This window comes from Pleurodeles waltl, chromosome 6 (assembly GCF_031143425.1).
Source record: "Pleurodeles waltl isolate 20211129_DDA chromosome 6, aPleWal1.hap1.20221129, whole genome shotgun sequence".
NCBI classification, from domain to species: Eukaryota; Metazoa; Chordata; class Amphibia; order Caudata; family Salamandridae; genus Pleurodeles; species Pleurodeles waltl.
This window is the reverse complement of record NC_090445.1, coordinates 256,864,823-256,888,325: the sequence shown is the minus strand read 5'-3', so window position 1 is coordinate 256,888,325 and position 23,503 is coordinate 256,864,823. Positions and strand designations below refer to the sequence as shown.

General features: G+C 46.4%; 1 protein-coding gene across 1 annotated transcript in view; it reads left to right on the top strand.

The window, feature by feature from the left end:
• LOC138299622 (corticotropin-releasing factor receptor 1) overlaps positions 1-23,503 on the top strand; it is a 1,731,194-nt gene that overhangs the window by 1,321,224 nt on the left and 386,467 nt on the right. The gene's annotated exons all lie outside the window — the stretch shown is intronic.

The following is a 23,503-nucleotide window of genomic DNA, read 5'->3' as shown; positions in this document are numbered from 1 at the left end:
TGTAACTGCACCAACACAAGTCCTATCCTCACCGCTGATCACCAATGTTAAAAATGGGGTTTTGGTTGGCAGCCAGGTTGCCCTCTGTCCAAGCAAGAACCCTCACTCTAGTCAGGGTAAGTCACACACAATCCAAAATCAGCCTGTGCCCACCCTCTGGTAGCTTGGCACGAACAGTCAGGCTTAACTTAGAAGGCAATGTGTAAAGCATTTGTGCAATAAATCATACAATACCAGAATATAACCCCACAAAAATACACCACACAGTGTTTAGAAAAATATATAATATTTATCAGGATAATTGTAGGTCAAAACGAATAAAGGTGCAATATGAATTTGTAAAGATATCACTGAAAAGTGATATAAAGTGTCTTAAGTCTTTAAAAAGTAAACAAAGGGGGTCATTCCGAGTTAACCGCCGCCCACCAAGCGGGAACCGCCAATTGGCCGCTCCGCGGTCAGAAGACCGCGGGGGCCATTCTGACTTTCCCGGTGGGCCTGCGGGCGCCCCCAAGTGAGCGCCCGCCGGCCCAGCGGGAAAGGGCCTGCAACACTGAAGCCGGCTCCGAATGGAGCCGGCGGTGTTGCAGGTGTGCGACGGGTGCAGTTGCACCCGTCGCGCTTTTCACTGTCTGCTAAGCAGACAGTGAAAAGCATACTGGGGCCCTGTTAGGGGGCCCCTGCACTGCCCATGCCAGTGGCATGGGCAGTGCAGGGGCCCCAGGGGCCCCAGGTCACCCGTTCCCGCCATCCTGTTTCTGGCGGTGAAAACCGCCAGAAACAGGCTGGCGGGAAGGGGGTCGGAATCCCCATGGCGGCGCTGCTTGCAGCGCCACCATGGAGGATTCGCCCAGCCGGGGCTAATCCGGCGGGAAACCTCCGGACCCGGTTTTCCGACCGCGGCTTTACAGCCGCGGTCGGGATGGGCAATGAAGCACCGCCAGCCTGTTGGCGGTGCTTCAGTCGTTCGTGGCCCTGGCGGTCGGAGACCGCCAGGGTCAGAATGACACCCAAAGTCTCTTTCAAGCACAAAGGACCTGGTTTCTGGGGGAAAATCTCTGTAAAGGGCCGCAGAAGAAGAGATACGTGGAAAAATGGTGTGTGTGTCGATTTCTCCCCAGCACACACGGACTTGCATCGTTATTTTTCACGCGGGGAAGTCGTGGGTCGTTTTCTGGGGCACGGACAGTCTCTTTCTGTGGATCGCGGGGATTACCAGATGTCCCGGGTCTGTGCGTGGATTCTCCTGCTTGTTTTCCTGCGGCGCGTCGTTCTGCGGGGCTGTGCGTCGAAGTTTCGCTCTCACGGCAGGCGTTGCGTCGATTTCTCCTTGGAAGTCGGGCGGCGTTGTCCTTGCGAGGCCGTGCGTCGAAGTTCTGGTCATCCCGAAGGCGTCGCGCTGCGTCAATCAGCATCGGTGTGCGGCGTTTTTCTCGCCGCGGAACAAGCTGTGCGTCGAAAATGTCAGCGCACGAAGCGTCCAAGTGAAAAAGAGAAGTCTTTTTGGTCCTGAGACTTCAGGGAACAGGAGGCAAGCTCTATCTAAGCCCTTGGAGAGCACATTTACAGCCAGAGAAGAGTTCAGCAAGGCAGCAGGCCAACAGCAAGGCAGCAGTCCTTCGTAGAAAAGCAGACAGGTGAGTCCTTTGAGCAGCCAGGCAGTTTAGCAAAGCAGCAGGCCAACAGCAAGGCAGCAGTCCTTTGTAGAAAAGCAGACAGGTGAGTCCTTTGAGCAGCCAGGCAGTTCTTCTTGGCAGGATGTAGTTTCTGGTTCAGGTTTCTTCTCCAGCAAGTGTCTGATGAGGTAGGGCAGAGGCCCTGTTTTATACTAATGTGTGCCTTTGAAGTGGGGGTGACTTCAAAGAGTGTCTAAGAAATGCACTAAGCCCCCTTTCAGTTCAATCCTGTCTGCCAGAGTCCCAGTAGGGGGTGTGGCAGTCCTTTGTGTGAGGGCAAGCCCTCCACCCTCCCAGCCCAGGAAGACCCATTCAAAATGCAGATGTATGCAAGTGAGGCTGAGTACCCTGTGTTTGGGGTGTATCTGAGTAAATGCACAAGGAGCTGTCAACTAAACCTAGCCAGACATGGATTGAAGGGCACAGAAAGATTTAAGTGCAAAGAAATGCTCACTTTCTAAAAGTGGCATTTCTAGAATAGTAATATTAAATCCGACTTCACCAGTCAGCAGGATTTTATATTTCCATTCTGGTCATACTAAATATGACCTTCCTGCTCCTTTCAGATCAGCAGCTGCCACTTCAACGGTGTATGAGGGCAGCCCCAATGTTAGCCTATGAAGGGAGCAGGCCTCACAGTAGTGTAAAAATGAATTTAGGAGTTTTACACTACCAGGACATATAACTACACAGGTACATGTCCTGCCTTTTACCCACACAGCACCCTGCTCTAGGGGTTACCTAGGGCACACATTAGGGGTGACTTATATGTAAAAAAAGGGGAGTTCTAGGCTTGGCAAGTACTTTTAAATGCCAAGTCGAAGTGAAAGTGAAACTGCACACACAGGCCTTGCAATGGCAGGCCTGAGACAAGGTTAAGGGGCTACTGAAGTGGGTGGCACAACCAGTGCTGCAGGCCCACTAGCAGCATTTAATCTACAGGCCCTAGGCACATATATTGCACTCTACTAGGGACTTATAAGTAAATTAAATAGCCAATCATGGATAAACCAATCAATAGTACAATTTACACAGAGAGCATATGCACTTTAGCACTGGTTAGTAGTGGTAAAGTGCCCAGAGGTCAAAAGCCAACAACAACAGGTCAGAAAAAATAGGAGGAAGGAGGCAAAAAGTTTGGGGATGTCCCTGTCAAAAAAGCCAGGTCCAACACTGCCATATGGGCTCTCAAAGGCCTACCTTAGGACTGTCTTATGTATAATAAAAGGGGAGTATAAGGATTGGAAAGGGGTTTTAAATACCAAGTCAACACGAAAGTGAAACCACACATACAGGCTCCACAGTGGCAGGCCTGAGACATGTTTAAAGGGCTACCTAAGTGAGTGGCACAATCAGTGCTGCAGACCCATTAGTAGCATTTAATTTACTAAGGAATTAAAGGTAAATTAAATATGCCAATTGTGGATACACTAATGTTATCATATTTTAGGGGAGTGAACATGCACTTTAGCACTGGTTAGCAGTGGTAAAATGCCCAGAGTCCTAAGGCCAACAAAAACAGATCAGCAAACAGTGAGGCAAAGAAGGCAAAACGTTTGAGGGAAGAGCACCCTAATGCTGTCAGGTCTAACAGTTACTGTGTAATAATCCATATGAGATATTCATCACATTTGTAAAATAGTACCTTGTCTATCAAACTGTAAAGGAGGCCCCTCTTTTAGCAAGCTTAAATTCAAATGATTGGGCAAGAACACCTCCTCTGAACACTATTAAAGCAAATATAGCTTGCTTGCTTTGCGCTCTTTATGCATGAAATGTATACCTTGTATTTATGTTCAATATGGAGCAAATCTTTGCAGTCACCATTGTTTACTGCTCCCCTTTACATCACCCATTTTGAACGTTCAACAGCCATGACTGAGCATGGTGCCCTTGAGGAGCATTTGGCATCAGATCCTGGTGTAAAAATGCTAATAACTTGCTTATGTAAAGCACCTTTCTTAATCAAAAAACATAGTTTTACACTTAAAAATGGGTTTAATCACGCATAGATTTTTATGAGTAAATCTTTAACCAGTGTTTGGGCAGCGTTCAGAGCGATCATTACAAGTGGGACTGTCGTGAATTTGTGACTGCTCATACATGAAGGTTTGATGATATGCATTGATAGGGCTCTGGGAACAGTTTGAGATTTACTGCTATCAAGGACAGGAGTATATCCTTTTCCTAGGGAAGAGAGGGAAGTGAAGATCCCCAAAAAATGGCATTGGTGAATGGTAAGTGATTTCACGGCCAGTTTTCTCATCTGTTGTACCTGTATATCCTTGCATGAGAAAGTTCACAAGTACTCCTGAAACCTCTAACCATCATAGGATTCGGGGAGTATTTAGGAAAAGTTATAAATCTGCCACCTAGTGAGATCGGAAACCATTGGGTGCAGTTCCTGACATTCTAGTGAATCCGGCCCCATGTTGTCACTCTTTGAAATATATAGGCATTGCTTTTAGCGGCAACCTACCACTTTACTCCCATCAGGAGTGATTTCATTAAAGCGCAACTCACATCAATGCATGGAATACATAAGTGATGAGAACACCAACTTGTAACGGTCCCTGGAAATGAGCCAGGCCGCCTTCTTGATGCATTATACATGAATGGTTGTCATTGCAGAACGCACGGAATGAGCAAATAACAAAATTGTCAAGCTTGTCTCACTGTCGCATACCTAGTCGAATCCCCCCATGGTACCAGCTTAGCAGGCAGTGATTAATACACTACTGCACTCAGTCTTTCAAAAGGCGGAATCTCTGCCCCAGAAGGTCGCGCGCTTGGCCTTGGCTTACGGAAGCATTGGGACTCAAGTGTTACGGCGTATCCCGAGAGTATTCTGTCCTGCCGTGTTTAAGGGCAAAGATGCTCTGCTTCGATCTCATAACACATGGGAGCCTGCTATTCCTGTATAAAACACGGCTGTGCTTTCCATTTTACTGGCGAGTTGTGATGTCTTTAGAGATATAGCTGCTAGTGCTGAACTGAAATAAGTTATTACAGGAAAAATAGGATATCTCAGTATTTAGCTACACTTGGTAAACTGCATAATTTCTAATCTGATTTGTATTAAACTAGTTCTAATATCTTTGACAACAAATTACAAACTGCTTTTTGATGTATTTAATTTCGAGCTAGATTGTGTATTTATTCTCTGTCTGCAACTATACTTACTCTTTCATATAAAAGAGTAAGACTCCAAGGATTTGAATGGTTTCAGACACGGGAGATGGTGTGACCATGTCTTATAGGGAATACAATGTCCTCTATCATTTATTTGAAAAATATTGCAAGTCACCTTGGAGAACCATAACCTTATAAAGCGGTGGTTCCCAACCTGTGGTCCGGGGATCCCTGGGGGTCCGCAAAGCCTTCTTAGGGGGTCCTTGACTGCTTAGAAAATTAAAAAATATTAACAAATATTGACAAATTAGGTCCCCAGCTTCCAGTAATGGTCCCTGGATTCCAATGATGATTCATTGGGGGTCCCTGGGTTCCACTAATGTTAAAGTGGGGGTCCACAGAAATCAAAAGGTTGGGAACCACTGTTATAAGAAATCTCGGCCTCGTTCCTTTTTAAGGTTATGGACCTTTTTGGTGACTTGGGTTACTTGCAATATTATAATGTATAACAGAGGTACTCACCAGCCGTGGGTAATGTATCACAGAGATGGGTCGAGCGAAGTGCCCCACCATATAAAAAAAGTGAAGACAATACACAAGCTCAAGCATGCACAATAAAACACAAGCATGTATTTTATTAAAAAATAAAAAATAAATAAAATAAATATACTTACCCATGCTAATCCTTGCACTGAATCCCTGCTGGTAACCAGCATGAAAGCAGCGCCAGGATTGGATGGAGCGGGCTGGCCAGATGCTTTTTCAGGCCCATTAGGCCTGTGCTTGGTTTCCACCCAGCCAGCCGGTTGGAGGTCTTCAAAGTGAGCATGTCAGTTTGGCCGGCGCAAGTCTGCCATACTTAGCAGTGTCTGGCCAGCACTGCTCTAGTCCTCGGTTCAAAGGAAGACATGCCCCTTCTTTCTCCTGGCTCTGGGGCAGGCTGTACCGCTGCGGCGCTCCTTGTGAAAAATAAAATGGCAATTAAATCATTTCATTGCCATTCTATTTTTCACGTTTAGCGCGTCTGTCAGCGGGCGTTGGAGCGTCGGGAAAAATGCTATTGGGATTACTTCTTCCCATGTGTAGGCAGCAAATATCTATTCCTCATGGACGACTGGCGTAATCTTATATGCTTGGCAAGCCGAAGGGTGTGACAGAAAAGGACATGTCAGGGCAGCATTGCCTTCTAACAGAATGAAAACAAGCTCATCCATTTATTTACTGAATGAACGCGTGTGCAGTTTACACCTCGGAAACACTTACAGTGAATAAATAAGCAAGCATATTGTATTTGAATGTGAAGTACAAACGCAGTTGCAATTTCACAGTTTTCTTAAGAGGGGGAAACGCAGCCATCAATGAGTGATATTATTTTGCAATGTATGACTACTTGTTTCTGTGGTTTTTGTTTTGAATACACCAATGTATGAGGTATTGTGAGAAGTTAAATTGCCTTTTCAACCTCCAGGGATCTGCAATTACTGCAGACATGCTGTGTATTAACAGTTTTAACATTTAACTTGCACTAATTTCTTGAGAGAATAACATTTGTCTTCCGATATAAAGGAAGACCCATATATGTTTTAGTTGTAGCCTCATCCTGGTTTACACTCCAGTAGGCTTTTTTTTTAAATTCCCTGACTAATGTTATCCTAAGAAAATGCCCTGTAGGCATTTTTGAGGCAGCCATTTTGCATAGTGTTAGAAATGGGGTTTTTGGTTGGCAGTCAGGTTACCCTCTGTCCAAGCAAGAACCCTCACTCTAGTCAGGGTAAGTCACACACAATCCAAAATTATCCTCTGCCCACCCTCTGGTAGCTTGGCATGAACAGTCAGGCTTAACTTAGAAGGCAATCTGTAAAGTATTTGTGCAATAAATTGTACAATAACACAATATAGCACCACAAAAATACACCACACAGTGTTTAGAAAAATATATAATATTTATCAGGATAATTGTAGGTCAAAACAAATAAAGATGCAATATGAAATTGTAGAGATATCACTGAAAAGTGATATAAAGGGGGTCATTCCGACCCCGGCGGTCAAGGATCGCCGGGGCCGGGGATGTGGGAGCACCGCCAACAGGCTGGCGGTGCCCCGCAGGGCATTCTGACCGCAGCGGTTTGGCCGCGGTCAGACCAGGAAAACCGGCGGTCTCCCGCCGGTTTTCCGCTGCCCTGGGAATCCCCCATGGTGGCGCAGCTTGCTGCGCCGCCATGGGGGATTCCGACCCCCTCACCGCCATCCTGTTCCTGGCGGTTCCGACCCCCAGGAACAGGATGACGGTGAGGGGTGTTGTGGGGCCCCTGGGGGGCCCTGCAGTGCCCATGCCAATGGCATGGGCACTGCAGGGGCCCCCGTAAGAGGGCCCCACTTTGAATTCCAGTGTCTGCTTTGCAGACACTGGAATTCGCGACGGGTGCCACTGCACCCGTCGCACATCCTCCACTCCGCTGGCTCCATTCGGAGCCGGCTTCCTCGTGGGGAGGGGTTTCCCGCTGGGCTAGCGGGCGGCCTTCTGGCGGTCGCCCGCCAGCCCAGCGGGAAAGCCAGAATGGCCTCCGCGGTCTTTCGACCGCGGAGCGGCCATATGGCGGCTCCCTCCAGGCGGGCGGCTCCCGCCGCCCGCCGGGGTCAGAATGACCCCCAAAGTGTCTTAAGTCTTTAAAAAGCAAACAAAGTCTCTTTCAAGCACAAAGTACCTGGTTTAAAGTGGAAAATATCCGCAAAGGGCCGCAGAACAAGAGATACGTGGAAAATTGGTGTGTGCGTCGATTTCTTCCCTGCACACATGGACTTGCGTCGTTATTTTTCACGCGGGGAAGTCGTGCGTCATTTTCCGGCGCGCGGACAGTCTCTTTCCTGTGGGACACGGGATTACCAGATGTTCCGGGGTCTGTGCCTGGTTTCTCCGGCTTGTTTTCCGGCTGCGCGTTGTTCCGGGAGGCTGTGCGTGGAATTCTCGTTCTCGCGGCAGGCGTTGCGTCGATTTCTCCTCTGGAAGTCGGGTGGCATTGTCCTTGCGAGGCCGTGCATCGAAGTGCCGGTCGCCCCAAAGATCGCGTCGATCAGCGTCGGTGTGCAGCGATTTTCTCGCCGCAGAGCAAGCTGTGCGTCGAAATTTCTGGTGCACAAAGAGTCCAAATGAAAAAGAGAAGTCTTTTTGGTCCTGAGACTTCAGGGAACAGGAGGCAAGCTCTCTCCAAGCCCTTGGAGAGCACTTTTACAGCCAGACAAGAGTTCAGCAAGGCAGCAGGGCAACAGCAAGGCAGCAGTCCTTTGTAGAAAGCAGTCAGGTGAGTCCTTTAGGCAGCCAGGCAGTTCTTCTTGGCAGGATGCAGATTCTGGTTCAGGTTTCTTCTCCAGCAAGTGTCTGATGAGGTAGGGCAGAGGCCCTGTTTTATGCCCAAATGTGCCTTTGAAGTGGGGGAGACTTCAAAGAGTGGCTAAGAAGTGCACCAGGTCCCCTTTCAGTTTAATCCTGTCTGCCAGGGTCCCAGTAGGGGGTGTGGCAGTCCTTTGTGTGAGAGCAGGCCCTCCACCCTCCCAGCCCGGGAAGACCCATTCAAAATGCAGATGTATGCAAGTGAGGCTGAGTACCCTGTGTTTGGGGTGTGTCTGAGTGAATGCACAAGGAGCCGTCAACTAAGCCCAGCCAGACGTGAATTGTAAGGCACAGAAAGATTTAAGTGCAAAGAAATGCTCACTTTCTAAAAGTGGCATTTCTAGAATAGTAATATTAAATCCAACTTCACCAGTCAGCAGGATTTGGTATTACCATTTTGGCCATACTAAATATGACCTTCCTACTCCTTTCAGATCAGCAGCTACCACTTTAATACTGTCTGAGGGCAGCCCCAATGTTAGCCTGTGAAGGGAGCAGGCCTCACAGTAGTGTAAAAACGAATTTAGGAGTTTTACACTACCAGGACATATCACTACACAGGTACATGTCCTGCCTTTTACCCACACAGCACCCTGCTCTAGGGGTTACCTAGGGCACACATTAGGGGTGACTTATATGTAGAAAAAGGGGAGTTCTAGGCTTGGCAAGTACTTTTAAATGCCAAGTCGAAGTGGCAGTGAAACTGCACACACAGGCCTTGCAATGGCAGGCCTGAGACAAGGTAAAGGGGTTACTTAAGTGGGTGGCACAACCAGTGCTGCAGGCCCACTAGTAGCATTTAATCTACAGGCCCTAGGCACCTATAGTGCACATTACTAGGGACTTATAAGTAAATTAAATAGTCCAATCAGGTATGATCCAAGGTTACCATGTTTAAAGGGAGAGAGCATATGCACTTTAGCACTGGTTAGCAGTGGTAAAGTGCGCAGAGTCTAAAAGCCAGCAAAAACAGTGTCCAAAAAGTGGAGAGAGTCAGGCAAAAAGTTAGGGGTGACCACCCTAAGGCTGTCAGGTCTAACACGTAGCCACTGCACCCCATTGTGATATGTCATGGTTGGTGTATAACTGACTTAGATCAAGCCTTTCTTTTTTGGGACCTGGCTACGAAAGACTTATGCTTCTAAAACATTATGGGGCATATTTACAAGCCCCTTGCGTCACCGTTACGTCACTCTTTTTGATGCAGTGGTGGTGCAAAGCAGTCCCCTACAGTGCACCATATTTACAAACTGGAGCAATGGGACCATTGCTCCGGTTTGTAAAGCCTTGTGCTACATTATACCTGTGCCAGGTATAATGTATGAAAAGTAGGGGTTCCCCCATTAAAAGCCACGCAGAACTGGCACAGTGAAATATACAAGATTTCACAGCATTGTTTTCTGCCTTCACAACGTAAAAAATTTGAATGTCTGCTCAGAGCTGGCGTTAAACTGACGCAGGGCTTTTGTCTATGGGGGCCTCCTCGCATCGCTGGAGTAGCGTAATTTTTTATTTTTTTAACGCTAGTCCAGCAATGCGTGGCTCTAGCGCCACAGATGCATCATAAGTTCTGATGCATGTGGAAACGTGTGCCATGGAGCCCATATTGTAAATACAGCACATCTATGACTACATTAGAGGGGCACAGGGTAGCACATGAATTCTGACACATCGGAGCTGATACATCAGATTCTTGGAAATGATGCCCTATGTGTTCTGACAATGGGCTTTGTGCCAGCCCCTTGATCATGGCTGGGTGACTTTGTTGCCTAACTCAGTTCTCTGTTCTTAATTCAATAGTTTCCCTCCCTATTCAGTTGTTTGTCCCACCCATGAGAATTTTGGATCTCATAGGGTTATGATTGGATGAGTTTTATACTTCCACTGCATACTTTAGGGAGCTTTTATTTATTTAGGATTAAGCACTTCAAGCACTTTGTATCCTTGGTCTCTCCCTACCTTCACACTGTCTTTTCATCGTGTTACCTTGCCACCCCTGATGCACCTCCCATGCTCCCTGTTTATTAGGGTTTTTTTTTTTTTTTTTTTGAAGAGGGCCCGACAGCTAGAAAGTGCTGCAGGGCTGCTAGTTTCATTCTCTGTGCTTCTGGTACACTTGTTTTCTTTTTGTCTTTTTAATATTTTAATATCCTGTTCAAAGATAACTATCCACCATGCTATAATGGTAAGTTAAAAATGACCGCCAAGCAAACCTGCATGGGGTAAAGATTGTTTCAGAAGTGCAAATTTTGAGGTGAAAAATAATTTGTGCAAATTAATTATTTTGATCAGGCATATGACTCGAACCAATGAATTAACGATTTTTTCAGTTGAAATGAGATGATTATTTTATTTAGGAGTGTGAAACATAATTTAATATAGTTGTGCCATATTCTAAATGGAAGACAACATTGTTTAATTGAATTGAATGTACTTTCTGGAGTTCTGCTCATCTCGCTTATGCTCATTCCCCCTCCCAATCAGCAGTCTGCTGCAAATCTTCTCTCCTCACAGCAGCAATAAAGTCAATAGATTATAGTAATAAAGAGTACAGAAAGTGTGTATTGTGGATGAAACTTTCCATCCTGTACCCACCTATCATTTTGAAGGTACTTCCGATATAAGCTTGCAAAAGAACATAACTCTAAGGGCTGTTGTTTAAAAAATGTTTCATATTGGATTGAACATCTCCAGAGTGCACTTCCTGAGAAAGCACGCAGAAGATAGTTCTTACCTTAAAAAATGTGTTAGTGTTGAGGGCTTTTCAAAATTTACGTAAATGTGGTGCTTTCGCATTACAATCGAACCATGATCGGTACACTTATATTATTTAATAATATGCATAAAATGTTTGTAAAACCCATGGCGGGGCAACTTTTCATTTTCTTCCCGAGACTCTGTCAGATTTTTTTGAGACTATGAGTTTGACAGTTACAATTTAGAGGGACCTATTAATTTACTAGGGTTCTGTTATGGTTTATCATTATGTATTTCTGTGTCTTTGAATTAAAAATTATCATTTTGCAATAATGTTATAATAATGACCCTGAATTAAACCTTAAAATTTAACTCTGATCTAGAACTCAGTTCTTGTGTAGCCCCAGTTTCTAGAATGGTTATACTCTGCTAAATGTTGTTCTGCAGGCAGAAGCTGCAGTTGCTGCTTCTGCCTGTGAAAGGAGACAAAGACTGGACTTTGTTGTGCATGCTTGCTGGAGAAGAATCTCCAAGGGCTTGAACTGAGCTTGCCCCCTGTTCTGAAGTCTCAGGGCCATCAAAGACTTTCTCTGCCAGCACCTGGACTCTCTGATGAGACTCCTGCCCTGCCAAGTGGTGTTCTATCCAGTTCTTGGGCCCTTGAGAGGTGAAGTTGGCAGAATAAGGACTGAAATCCACGCACAGAATACCGTGCAGGGAAAATTTTGATGCATCACCTGGAACGTGGCTGAAAAACGACCTGCTACCGGCTTTGCGGCTGAAACTGATGCCCCACTTGCATTGTGGTTAGGAGATTGACGCATCGTGGCTGGAGAAACGATGCAACACCCGCTTGCAGCTGCTGATAACAACAGAAACCCCATGCAGCATGGTTTTCCAACACTGTGTGACCGGATTTCTCACGCATCATTGTTGGGCGTCAAAGTAATTGTGAACCTGCGCAGATCAGAGGTGCCCTGTCTGGAAATCGACGCATTGCTCTCTTACGAGAGAGAAGAACGGCACACCTACCTGACTAGGAAAGAAATTAAGCACAGCCTTACTTGTGAGTAAGGAATCAACATATCGCTGACATTTCCAATGCACGCTCGCCTGTGCAGCTTTATTTTTGATGCAAAGCAGGTACTTTGTGTAACAACAATGTTTCACCTGTTTTCTATGGAGTAATAATCTTTTTACTCCAAAACATTCACTTCTTGACTTGTGTTTGTTGGATTTTTGTCATTTTGGTCTTGTTTGATTTTGATAAATATTGACTATTTTTCTAAACTGGTGTGGTGTCCATTTTGTAGTGTTTTCACTGTATTACTGTGTGTGTTGGTACAAATACTTTACACATTGCCTTTGAGATAAGCCTGACTACTTGTGCCAAGCAGCCAAGGGGGGTTGTCTTAGGAGTGTAACTCCCTTACCCTGACTACAGTGAGGGTCCCTGCTTGGATACAGTGCAAACTGACTGCCAACCAGAGACCCCATTTCTAACATTGGTGATCAGCAGTGAGGATTGGACTTGTATTTGTACTTGACAAACACTGATTAAGAGTACACTATTGTTTTCAGTGCAGACCATTATGTGACCACATACTACTTGTTTTTTCTTTTTCCCTTTTTGGATTTTTTTTGCTTCCATTTTTGTGTGCTTTTTCTTGAACTTGTCATTGGGAACTCTTTGTTCTGCTTTGGAACTTTGTTTTTTTTTTGACTTGCCAAAATGTCTCAATTTGGGGATGCACCAGCTGTAGCTGTTTATGAAATGGAGAAGCTGGTGAGTTACACAGTTGCACAACTGAAACAGTTCTGTAAGGATCTTGCCTGTCCAGGAAGGAGGAGCTGCTAAAGACGCTGAGGGCCTGGGTGACAGCCAAGGAGGCTAGAAGACACACAGAGAAGATGATTGAGGGGTAGGATGTGCAAAGCAATCATAATGGTGTAGTGGATCTACCTGTTCTGCCTCAGGGGAGGGTATCCAAGGAAGGTAGCAGTGTGTCACCCCTGAGCAGTACAAAGACAAGTTTAGGTCCTACAAAAGAAAGAATCCCAAACTTGGCTTAGCCTACAGGGGAACAGGTGACTGAACTGTTGGAGGTCCCTGAGCTGACACAGTGGCAGAGGGAAGGGCAACCCACCACGGAAGTATTCTGGGAGGCACATAAGAAATGCCCTACTCTGGAGGGTTTGCAGCGGCAGGCTGCTGACCAGGCGTCTGGCAATGAGTCTGGATCACACTTGATCTACTGGGAGGATGGCCTCCTGTATAGTTAGCCTAAGGTTGCTGAGCCTGGGTCAGCCTGTGTGCTGATGGTACTCCAGTGCTTCAGACCCTTCCTTTGGTGTCTGGCTCATGATGTGCCTTTAGCTGGACATTTGGGGCAGGACAAGACCTTTGAATGGCTTTTCACCCACTTTTACTGGCTCCAAATTCACAGGCGCTCAAATGTACACTGTAGGTCTTGCCAAACTTGTCAGGCAAGTGGCAAGATGGGGGGGGAAATGTAAGGCTCCCCTCCAACCTTTTTCTGTGCACCCCTTTTGAAAGGGTTGGTATTGACATTGTGGGGCCTCTAGATCCCAAGACAGCCATGGGCAACAGGTTTATCCTGCTCTTGCTTGACCATGCCACTCGGGTACCCAGAAGACATTCCTTTAGGACTAATTACTGACCATGTGGTTGGACATGTATTGATGAAGGTTTTTACCTACATGGGGTTCCCCAAGAAGGTGGTATATGATAGGGGTACTAACTTCATATCTACATATATGAAGTCTCTATGGAAGTAGTGTGGTGTAACCTATAAATTTACCACTCCTTACCATCCCTAAGGAGACGGTCTGGTTGAGAGATTCAACCGCAACTTGAAGGGCATGATTATGGGCCTGCCAGAGCCATTGAGGCGTAAGTGGGATGTCCTCTTGCCCTGCCTTCTGTTCGTCTACAGGAAGGTGCCACAAAAGGGTCTTGAACTTAGCCCTTTTCAATTGGTGTATGGCCACCCTGTCAGGGGACCTTTGAGTCTGGTTAGAGAAGGCTTGGAGAAAGCCTCCAGTAAGCCCCCCCAGGATGTATTCAGCTACATGCTGGCTTTTAGAAACCAAACAGCCTGCTTCAAGAAGCTCACTCAAGAGAACCTGGAAGCAAGCCAGGATGATATGAAAAGCTGGTATAACCAGAATACCACTCTGGTTGGGTTTCATCCTGGCCAGAATGTGTGGGTGGTGGACCCAGTAGAGCCTAGGGCTCTCCAGGGCAAGTGGACTGGGTCTTTTGAGGTTGTGGAGCACAAGAGTGATGTCACCTATCTGGTAAACTTCCAGACTCCCAGTAACCCTTTGAGGGTCCTGCTGGTGAACCGTCTCAAACCTCACTTTGAGAGGACAGAGGTAACAATGCTCCTAGCAACAGATGATGGGGTGGAGGAAGAGAGTGAGCCTCTTTCTGACCTCTTGTCTGCTAAGGAGAAATATGGGTCTGTAGAGGGTGTGAACCTCTCTCCCACACAGACCCCAGAGCAACAGAGTGACTGTCGCCAGGTGTTGGGACAGTTTGCCTCATTGTTCCCCTTGATCACAGGGGTCTCTCATTTGTGCACACATGATGACAACACTGGGGATAGTTCGCCTGTAAAACATGAAGTTTACAGAGTGGCTGGCAAGGCTAGAGCCAACATAAAGGATGAGGTATCCAAAATGTTATCTCTTGGGGTAATTGAGTTCTCCAGTAGCCCTTGGCCCAGCCCTGTGGTCTTGGTCCCAAAACCTGCTGCTCCTGGTGGCACTCCAGAACTCCGTTTCTGTGTTGATTACTGGGGACTCAATGCAGGCACGAAGACTGACTTGAACCCCATCCCCGAGCTGATGATCTCATTGAACGGTTAGGGGCTGCCAAATATCCCAGCACATTTGACTTAACGTCTGGATATTGGCAGATCGCCCTGACTGAGGGGGCAAAGGAGAGGTCTGCATTTTCTACACCAGATGGGCACTACCAGTTTAGAGTGATGCCCTTTGGGATGAAAAATGCCCCTGCCACCTTTCAGAGCCTCGTTAACCAGATGTTGGCTGGATTGGATGATATCAGTGCAGCCTACCTGGATGACTTTACTGTGTTCAGCTCTACGTGGGAGGAACACTTGCAGAACCTCTGCAAAGTGTTTGAGGCCCTGCAGGAGGCAGGCCTCACTATTAAGGCAAGCAAGTGCCAAATAAGGCAGGGTTTTGTGGGGTTCTTGGGACACCAGATGTGGAGTGGCCAGGTGGCACCCCTACAACCAAAGATTGACACCATCCCGGCTTGGGACCCTACCAAGACCCAGACTGAGGTGAGAGCCTTTTTAGGTCTCACAGGTTACTATAGGACGTTTGTTAAGGGATATGACACATTGTTGCTCCCTTCTGAGTCTTGCCAGACAGCTTTTGATGCCCTAAAGGCAGCCATGTGCACCTGACTTCTCTAAAGAATTTGTCATTCAGACTGACGTTTCAGAGCATGGTGTGGGAGCAGTGTTATCACAGCTAAATGAAGAGGGCCTAGACCAGCCTGTAGCCTTCAGTAGTAAGAGGTTACTCCCCCAGGAACGTAGGTGGAGTACAATTGAGTGTGAAGCTTTTGCTGTGGTCTGGGCGATGGAGAAGCTAAGACCCTACTTGTTTGGGACTTACTTCCGGGTTCAGACCGACCACAGGCCCCTCAGATGGTTAATGCAGATGAGGGGTGAAAATTCAAAACTGTTAAGGTGGTCCATTTCCCTACAGAGGATGGACTTTACGGTGGAACACCACCCTAGAACAGAACACACCAATGCTGATGGTCTGTCCAGATTCTTCTTCCTTAGTGAAGAGAACTCCCATGAGGTTGTGTAGTTGGCCCCACTTTCAGCTGAGGGGGGACACGCGTTAGACCTGGCATCTCTATCGTGGTCTACCCTAACCTTTTGCTTCTACTTTCCAGGTTGTTGTTGTGTGCAGGACTCTGTTTTTGCAGTTTTTGTTACTCTGGACACTTTACCACTGCTGACCAGTGCTAAAGTGCAAGTGCTCCCTATGTGAAATTGTATGTGTAATTGGCTTTTCCATAATTGACATATTTGTTTTACTAGTAAGTCTCTAGTAAAGTGCACTAGAGGTGCCTAGGGTCTGTAAATCAAATGCTGTTAGTGGGCCTGCAGCACTGATTGTGCCACCCACATAAGTAGCCCTGTAAACATGGCTCAGACCTGCCACTCTAGTGTCTGTAGTTTTAAACTGCCAATTCAACATGGCAAGTGTACCCACTTGCCAGGCCCAAACCTTCCCTTTTTATACATGTAAGGTACCCCTAAGGTAGGCCCTAGGTAGCCCCACGGGCAGTGTCCAGTGTATGTTAAAGGTAGGACATGTACTTGTGGTGTTTTACGTGTCCTAACAGTGAAAGACTGCCAAATTAGGTTTTCACTGATGCAAGGCCTATATCTCTCATAGGTTAATATGGGGGCAGGCTTTAAGTATCCTTAAAGTGTAGCTTACCTTGAGAGCAAATGTAAATATGGAGCTTGGGTCTCTAAACTCATAATTTAAAAATACATCTCTCAGTGAAGTTGTTTTTTTAGATTGTTGATTTGAAAATGCCTCTTTTTGAAAATGGGCATCTTCTTGCTTAAACCATTTTGTGACTCTGCCTGTTTGTGGATTCCCTGTCTGGGTGAGACTGACAGTTGGGCTGTGTATGAATCTCCTCTACACAGTGACACAAAGGGAGCTGGGGTGTATCCTGCATATCCTAATGAGCCATCTGGGCTGGAGTGGAGGGAGGAGTGATCATTTACACCTGAATGAGCTGTGCCTGCCCTCACACAATGCAGTCTCCAACCCCCTGGTGTGTGTCTGGGTCCTGGCCTGGGCAAAGTAGGATCCTCTAAACAACAGAGACTTTCCTCCCTACTTCAAAGGCCGAAAGGGATATAAGTATTGGACCCAAAACCCCAGATTTTAGATTACTTCTGGATGCCACAGAGAAGAGCCGAAGAGCTGAGGAGAAATGCTGCCCCTTCCTGTGACTGTGCTCTGTCAGGCTATCCTGGAGTTGCTGCTTCTGCTTGTAATAGGGGACAAAGACTGGACTTTGTTGTGCATTCTTGCTGGAGAAGAATCTCCAAGGGCTTGGACTGAGCTTGCCCCCTGTTCTGAAGTCTCAGGGCCACCAAAGATTTCCTCTACCAGCACCTGGACTCTCTGCTGAGACTCCTGCCCTGACAAGCGGTGTTCTATCCAGTCCCTGGGCCCTTGAGAGGTGAAGTTGGCAGAACAAGGACTGAAATCCAAGCACAGAACACTGTGCATGGAAAATGTTGATGCACCACCTGAAATGTGACAAAAAAACTACCCGGCACCGGCTTTGCGGCTGAAATGGATGCCCCACCTGCATCGTGGCTGGGAGATCGATGCATTGCGGCTGGAGAAAAGACGCAACACCCATTTGCGGCTGCTGATAACAACACAAACCCCACGCAGCGCGGTTTTCCAACATCGTGCAACCAGATTTCTCACGCATCATTGCTGGGCCCTTAAAGTCATCGTGAACCTGAGCAGATCCGAGGTGCCCTGTTCAGAAATCAATGCATCGCTCTCCTAAGGGAGAGAAAAACAATGCATCACCTACCTTAGCAGAGAAGAAATGACGCAGGGCATCACTTGCGAGTAAGGATCGATGCTTCGCTGACTTTTCTGATGCACGCTCGCCCATGCGGCTTTATTTTTTATGCAAACCAGGTACTTTGTGTAGCAACGATTGCATTGTTTTCTATGGAGTAAGATTCTTTTTACTTTAAAAATTCATATCTTGACTTGTGTATGTTGGATTTTTTGTCATATTGGTCTTGTTTGAATTAGATAAATAGTGACTATTTTTCTAAACTGGTGTGGTGAAGTGTTTTCACTGTATTACGCTGTGTGTTGGTACAAATACTTTATACATTACCTTTGAGATAAACCTAACTGCTTGTGCCACGCTACCAAGGAGATGAGCAGGGGTTGTCTTAGGAGGGTAACTCTATTACTCTGACTAAAGTAAGGGTTCCTGCTTGGACAGAATGCAAACTGACTGCCTACCAGAGACCCCATTTCAAACATGGGGTTTTATGATATTGGGGTTTAAAAAAATTATTGGGGTTTGCCTTCAGCAGATGCATTACTATGCCTATCGTTGAATGGGTTTTATTTAGTAGAAAATCCATTCACAAATTGTTGGACATGTGTGAGCATGCATTTTGAGGTACTTATTCATATGTCAATGGCAAAATGCAGTGTAAAGTTCAATACTTTACATTCTGAAGTTGAGACCTACTTTCTTTGCCAATGTTTATTTACAAAGTATGTCTCTGAAACTCCACAGATTCCTTCAAACGCTACTACATCCCTGACATTCATGTGTCAAAACTTGATAAACTTCCAAGATGGAGGCATTGCATCTTCTTCTCTTACAATCATGACACCAAATGCTGCAGTAAGGTGAAACTGCCAAACTGTCCTTACTTCAGAATGCTGAAAAAGGAGCTTGGCAGATAAGAGTTAGGGATTACATATTTGCAGGGCTCTGGGTTCTATGTAGGCCCCATTGCTTGGGTAGAACACAAGAAGGGCGGAACTGTCATGTAATAACTTGGTTTGCATCAAAGAAGACACAACGGTGTGAATGCTCTAAAAAAACCAATAGCCCTACAAAGAGGCAAAGGCTACAATCTAGGAACTTTTAGGGTACTATGGAAATTTGAGGTGACTCACAATATTATTTTTGATGGTGAATTAAGGGCAAAATATTTTTCAGAATATGTGGTGTAGAAAGCTGGCCTGGTGTGTGGTGGATACTTATGGTACTTGCACCTTTTACTAGGTCCACGTATCCCATTGTAGTGAAGTGTAGGCAGTGTCTGGAAGCCGGTCTCTCTAGATGTAGCTGTAGATGAGCAGCCAAGGCTTATCTAGGAGACATGCAAAGCTCATGCAATACCACTGCGGTCACATAGTACTTACACACAAGAAAGAAAACACTTGGTTGTACAAAAATAAAGGTACTTTATTCTTGGAACACAGTATTAGAAAATACTAGAGAGTCACCCCTCCAAAAGGAGGTAAGTAGATACACTATATATATATATGCACTAATAAACAGTAAGAGGCATAAAAAGGTTAGCAAACTGTGTACAAGAGCAATGAGCAATAATAGCCGTAGGGGGAGCCCAAACCATATACTAAGAAAGTGGAATGCAAACACAGGGCCCCCACCTAGGTAAGTAAATCGTGTAGAGGGGAGCTGGGAGTACTAGAAAACCACACAGGTAAGTAATGCAGTATCCTCCAGCCACCAGGAATGCAGGAGTAAAACACTGGATTTCCCCAAAACCACCCCAAAGGTTGAAAAGAAGAAAAAGAATGCACCCAGAACAGCCTACAAGCAACCAGCAGAGGATTGCTGAATATGGAGGCCTGTGGAGAGAGGGGACCAAGTCCAGAAGTTTCTATGGAGTCATGGGGGAGTAGGAGCTACTGTCCACGCTGAATTCAAACTCCCAGGAGGGAGCCTGAACCTGCATATATCGCCCAGCAGGCAGAGTAGCAGTAAGGCCGCGCTGCCGCCGCAAGAGTAGCAGGAGACGCATTAAAACACAGACATACAACCACGGTGCAGGACGCATGCTGAATCCAAACTCCCAGGGTGGAGCCTGAACCTGCATACATCGCCCACCAGGCAGAGCGGCAGAAGGGCTGCGCTGCCGCTGCGAGAGCATCAGAAGACGCATTAAAACACAGACATACAATTGCGGCGCAGGACGCATGCTGAATCCAAACTCCCAGGGGGCAGCCTGAACCTGCTAACATCGACCAGCAGGCAGAGTGGCAGGAGGGCCGTGCTGTCGCCGCGAGAGTGGCAGGAGACACATTAAAAGACAGACATATAAATCACAGCGCAAGCCGCGCGAAGGACGGTTGAGGCTCGGCTGGGCCGGGCCGGACCGGGCCTATCCTCTTTTGCTCCCTGAACGAGAGGAAAACTAGGGTTAAGTAGCTGCACCTGGCCAATACCCGGGATATGAAGAGTGCCTCAGAGATGATCAGGAATGGGTAAACGCAAGGCAGGGGCCACTGAGTCCTTGTCCAGTAGTGCCAAGAAACATTAAAAGCAAACACGATTGACCAAACAGGGGCTATCGGTGGCTGATGAACCTGGTACTCTTTCTGAAATTGACAACCTCATTGGGGAGGTGGAATCACTGCTAAATGGTAAACCGCTGAAGAAGACAAGGGAGGAAACACGTAGCAAGGTCCCTGATATTTGCCCCACAGCGAGTCAATAAGAGCCAGCAGCAGGACGAATGCGCAGACGCCGGCGCAGAGTTCTGGCGGTGCCCCAGGAGGAGGTAGGGGAAGCAGACTTCGCAGGATTGGAGGCATCCCTCATCAATGGTCAGCACCTGCAAAATAGACAATTAAGGACAATATCAAGAACCCTAAACAGGATGCAGAGGAGCATGACCAATGGGCTGGCTGATGTGAGCAGTCAGTTCACAAGGATGAACGATCATTTGGGGGATCTCACACAGGCCATCCGCCAACTGGTGACAGAACTAGTGGCAGACCGACAGTATGCAAGGTGCAGGGAGTTCCACACAGTGGCACGATTTGACTACATGGCTGCATCCATTGGGCGTCTTGCAACCAATACAAGTGGCCTGTCTAGACGGACAGTAAGCCTACATGTTGAACTTGGGCACTTTGCTGGCGATGTGGCGCGTGGACTTGGCCGCTTCAGCCACGCTGTGGACCTGATGGAAAGTAGGCAGGTGGCAAGGGGCACAGGGGAGACCCCTCAGGACAGTGAGGAGGGGTCCACAATAAGTAGTGTGTCTGCCAGCGAGTCACGTGTGCTACGGAGTGGTAGTGCACGGCAGGGGTCAGGGGACCCACCAGGGATGAGCCATGCTGGGTGCTCAAGGAGGAGGGTGTGAGCCACCATACAGCATGGTTCATTAGGCACATGACGTATAATGTGTCCTCATCACATTTGGACAAATACAGACTGTGACAGACAGCACTTTTCTTTCACCATATAGTTTAGAAATAAAAATGTTTTATTTGTTTCACTACACAACTGGGCTATGTGTCTGACATTAGTGTGGTGACGGTTGCGACGTACCTGCCAAAGTATTGGGTTGCAATGTGGTTCCATCTCTGTCTGCCTTGATTTGCAATGCTTCTATCCCCAGGATGTCGGTGTGGTAGCTCTTGCTCCTCATCCTCCGAATCTGTGTCTTCAGGGGTGAGATGTAGCCCACATCTGGTCTTATAGCATATGCACTGTCACCTGTTTGCTAAAAATAAGCAATGTTAGCAGGGCATGAATGGTTTACACAGTGACCTGTATGTAAGGTTTCAGGGTGTAGTCAGCAATACCTACGAGATATCCGTCTCCAAACTCCCCACGTTCTAGGCGTTGGTGTATCCCACTGTGCCTGAACATGTATGAGTCATGTGTACTCCCTGGAAATGTAGCTACAATGTCAGTAATTGCATTATGGGCTTCACATACCACCTGGATGTTTAGTGAGTGGGTAAATTTCCTATTGCGGAACACATATTCCAGATTTGCAGGAGGGCAGATTTGTATATGTGTCCCGTCCACACACCCTATTTATTACATGGGGGAAGTTGGCAATTCTGAAGAAGTCCAACTTGGTGCTGTTAATTTCTGCCTCATTCCTGGGTAGGTATATATATCTGGACATGTGTGTGAGTATGGCATCTAGAAATGATCTGAGGAATCGTGAGAGTGAACTCTGGGATACCACACCTGCAACAGCAATCACCCCCTGATAGCTACCCAAGGTCAAGAGGTGCAGTGAGTATAGCACTTGCACATGTGTAGGGATGTCGCTGCCGCGCATTGTCTGTTGTTCAAGCTGCAGATTGAGTAGTTCAATTAATGCTAAAATTGCTGCACTGCTCAGTCTATATTTGTCATAAATCTCCTCCTCAGTTTGTTGGAATAGTGTCTGCCTGGTTCTGTATATCCTCTCCTGTCTCTGACGCCCTCTCACTGAACAATGCAAAAATTCCTATACTACTCTTTGCTGATGATTCTCTACTGATTTCCAGATCACCAATGGGGCTCCAAGTCCTAATTGATAAATTTATGAACTTCTGTAACTCAAGAGGATTGGAGTTGAATGTGGAGAAGACAAAATATATGGTTTTTGGAAAGAAGGGAATCAAGTCAATACCAATTAGAGCAGGTGGCAAAATACTGGAAAGAATTGAATCATTTGACTACCTGGGGATCAAATTAGCCAGCAATCTAAAATGGCTCCCCAATTATCTAAGTCCTCCCTAGTAATTCAGCACACCTCTAACGTTATCATCAGAGTTTATAATGCAACCAGCTCACAATCTGTTTCCCCAGCGTTAGCAGTATATCGAGCAAAGGCACAAGGAGCTGCCCTATTTGGCGGTGAACTGGGGTGGTACAGCACCTTGGATTGTTTGATTATTGCAGAAAACAAATTTATACGGAAACTTTTAAAACTACCATTAGGCACCCCATTAACTCCGCTCTCCATGGACTTAAATTTATGTAGAGTGGAAAGCCTGGTAGCTCTGAGGCCTCTTGCTTATTGGGTCCGCTTGTGGTCTACCAACGAATTGAGTCACTATAGAGACTCATTTAGGAACCTGATCACTCCAGCTAACATCACCCGCATACCCTCGATGAAGTCAGTGTGACACTGGTTTAGTAGAGTGAATCTGAACAGATTTTGGGATGGGACCGACTGTTTACGTAAAGCTGATACCCACATACTTAAAAAACAATATTGGGAGTTTATAAATGAGCAAGTAGCTTTGTTGGGTACTCACAGCACCTTGACAAGCAGTTTTCTGGAGATAAAGCTCTTCCCATGCTTTGAACCACACCTTGACAGGATCACCCCGGCCTTGGCCAAAAGTTTGAACATAAGATTTAGGTCAGGTTCCCTCCCCCTAAATTCTCTTACTTGTAGGTGGAAGGGAGGCATTGCTTCAAGCTTAAGCCCAGCTTGTGGCCTGGCGAATGAGACTGAAGCCCACGTTTTATTTATATGTCCAGAGTATATTGAACAAAGAAAAAGATGGATTCGCCCAATCTGCTTCCAGCATGAGACAATATACCATCAGCAGGCCATAAGAATTTTAAAATATGACACAACAGAATCACTAGCACTTTCAGTAAGCAGATTCTTGCTGTTATTCTGGTGCAGGTGCCAAAAGCTTTTTTTAATCTAGGAGGCTAAACTTCCAACTGGGAAATTTTATTTTAAACTATTGGACTGGATCAGCCTGAAACACTATACTTGATGACATTATTTGTGCGACTTCTGGTAAATGAGGGAAGCAATCCCCCCCCCACCCCCTCAGGGTACGGAGGCCATGATATTTTTTTCTTTTTAAGGATTGAGCTATTTAATGAACTTCACTAGAAGAATTTTTATTTATACCCTATCCTTTGCCATCTATGGGTTTTATGTTTATATTATGGAACTGTTTTAAATGTATTATATATTATGTGCACTTTGATGGTCATGTATGACCG